Source organism: Aplysia californica, unplaced genomic scaffold (genome assembly GCF_000002075.1).
Source record: "Aplysia californica isolate F4 #8 unplaced genomic scaffold, AplCal3.0 scaffold01525, whole genome shotgun sequence".
Lineage (NCBI taxonomy): Eukaryota > Metazoa > Mollusca > Gastropoda > Aplysiida > Aplysiidae > Aplysia > Aplysia californica.
In genome coordinates, this window is record NW_004798795.1 from 42,407 (window position 1) to 45,410 (window position 3,004).

Sequence of the window (3,004 nt, forward strand, 5' to 3'; positions counted from 1 at the left end):
TGTGTGTGTGTGTGTGTGTGTGTGTGTGTGTGTGTGTGTGTGTGTGTGTGTTTGTGGCAACAGAGATCCATAGAAAGGAATAACTGCCTAATCTGACGGCCCATTTTAGCAGCATGCAACTAATTGGGAAAGTCTAAAGATCAAGAAAATAAAACTTCTAAACAAAGCTGGAGGTACAGACTACCAGAAGTTTTCTTGGAAAAAAAACCCAGCAAAGGTTGTTGACCTTTCACATATCTAGTCCCTACTACAAACTTACATAATTTGTAAGTAGGTGTCTTTATATTATTACCATTCATGGGACCAGTGTCGATTCTGTTCGTCAGGATCAGCTCTGACAGAGAGGGACACAACGTTCTAACTGAACAATAGAGATATCAGAGAAACTCGATAATGTTAAGGTAAGATAGGATAATACGTTATTGCACCATACGGAAATTGTTCATGGTTGTACAGGACCGTAAAGCACGTAAAGGTATACATACAAAATTAAATTATATATATTACTTTCATTAAAACTTCAATATGAAAAGAAAAGTAAAGGTAAAGCTTCAAAGTCAAGAGATTCAAAATATCTTCATGAGAGAAGGAGCTTCTATTCGCTTCACTTCGGACCTACCTGCATTACCTCAGACCTAATTGCTACACTTTAGACCTTACCGCTACACTTTAGACCTTACCACTACACTTTAGACCTTACCACTACACTTTAGACCTTACATATACACTTTAGACTTTACCGCTACACTTTAAAACTTACCGCTACACTTTAGACCTTACATATACACTTTATACATTACCGCTACATTTTAAACCTTACTGCTGGACTTTAAAACTAGCCGCTACACTTTAGACCTTATTGCTACACCTCAGACATAATTGCTACACCCCAGACATAACTGCTACATCCCAGACATAACTGCTACACCCCAGACATAACTGCTACACATCAGACATAACTGCTACACCCCAGACATAACTGCTACACCCCAGACATAACTGCTACATCCCAGACATAACTACTACACCCCAGACATAACTGCTACACCCCAGACATAACTGCTACACCCCAGACATATCTGCTACACCCCAGACATAACTGCTACACCCCAGACATAACTGCTACATCCCAGACATAACTGCTACATCCCAGACATAACTACTACACCCCAGACATAACTGCTACACATCAGACATAACTGCTACACCATACCCCAGACATAACTGCTACACCTCAGAGATAACTGCTACACCCCAGACATAACTACTACACCCCAGACATAACAGCTACACATCAGACCTAACTGCTACACCCCAGACATAACTGCTACACATCAGACCTTACAGATACACCTCAGTTTTAACTGCTACACCTCAGACATAACTGTTATACCTGAGACCTAACCCAACTGCTACACCAAAGACCTAACTGATACACCTTAGACCTAACCTAACCACTACACCTCAGACATAACTGCTACACCTCAGACCTAACTGCTACCCCCCCGACCTAATTGTTTAAACCTCTGTTCTGACGTACCTCCTATCCATCCTAACTCCTACACCTCAGACATAACTGTTATACCTCAGACCTAACCCCGCCACCGCTGACGTGATTCTGCTTTAAACGAGAAGCAGCACGTTGACTGACTCACAGTAGTTATTTACCAGACCTGGCAAACTCTCAACCATCACGGACAAACTACAATAGCAAATCCGGTGCTGCAAAAATATCAACACCACGACCACGAAAGAAGTAAATAAATAAAAGAAAATGCTCCCTGCCGAGGGAGTGATACCTGAGCGTCATAATATTATATCGGGCAATATTGCGAAACAACTATAACAGCAAATGTCTTAGAACGACTCTTGGAGTAATTTGATAGGACATGATTGCCAACATAGAGGTAATGGAGGTCTTGGGTTTCCCAATGGTATTTACGCTGCTCGTGAAGCCCACACTAAGATGGCTGGTACAACGTCCTCACTTGCAATATGAGAGACAGCCGAAAATATCTCTTTTGCAGAAAACAGGAATACATAAGGGGAAAACAGAATTGACTGTCTACTGTCTACTGTCTACTAATGAAGAAATATACCCACGGTTGGGATGTTGCTTCTGCAGAGATCAGAATTAGAATACAGTAAAACTTGTCTAAGGCAGCCATTTATTGTCGAAGACAAATGTTATTGTTTTAGACAGTGGTATCTTAAAATCGTCAATATGATGGGTTTTTTTAAAACCCAAGAATTTTTATTTAAAAAAAATTTTTTTTTGGGGGGGAAGACATCATGGGTATGGAAAACGGTCGTTTGTACGAGTACACATGATTGTGTTGTTCAGGTAGACATTTGAACAGGTTCAACAGATTAAGAATAGACGTTGTCAGGGTGAAATCAGGGCTAATCAAGAAAGGAAGCAGAGGTGTAAAACTGTGAAATAGTGCAGACGAAGCACCTGCTGAAGAGACGCAAGCTGACACATTACCTGAGTACGTCACACATTTCTGCACTCTTTGTAACCAGAATTGTTGCCTCTAGCAACCACCGTCTTTAACAGGCACATACGCATCATTACAGAAGTGAATGGCATTTACTACACAACCACTACAGCACTATTCAATACTGTATTCAAACAATAATGTTCAATTGCCAAGAGGATGAGCAGCAAGTTGGTCTATAAATTTTATGTACAAGACTCAACTAGCAACAAGGAGTATGGACGTAATTCTTGGTTTATGGCGCACCAGTTCATCTGACTCACGACATCCCTTGCGTGTTGACAGTTACAATATGTGTCACGACGTTGTGGAATCAGGCGCTCGTCAATTTTCAGGCATGTGGAGTCATTGGTATTATCTTATTTATTTGCCACCTGCTTTCGAGGAAATAAACGTCCATTTACCTGGAATGAAAGTCGCAATTTTTGCGATTGAAGGAGGTGGGGTCGCCTGGTTTCAGAATAACAAATAGCAAGTAAATGGCCGCCAAAGTTTGGTGACTT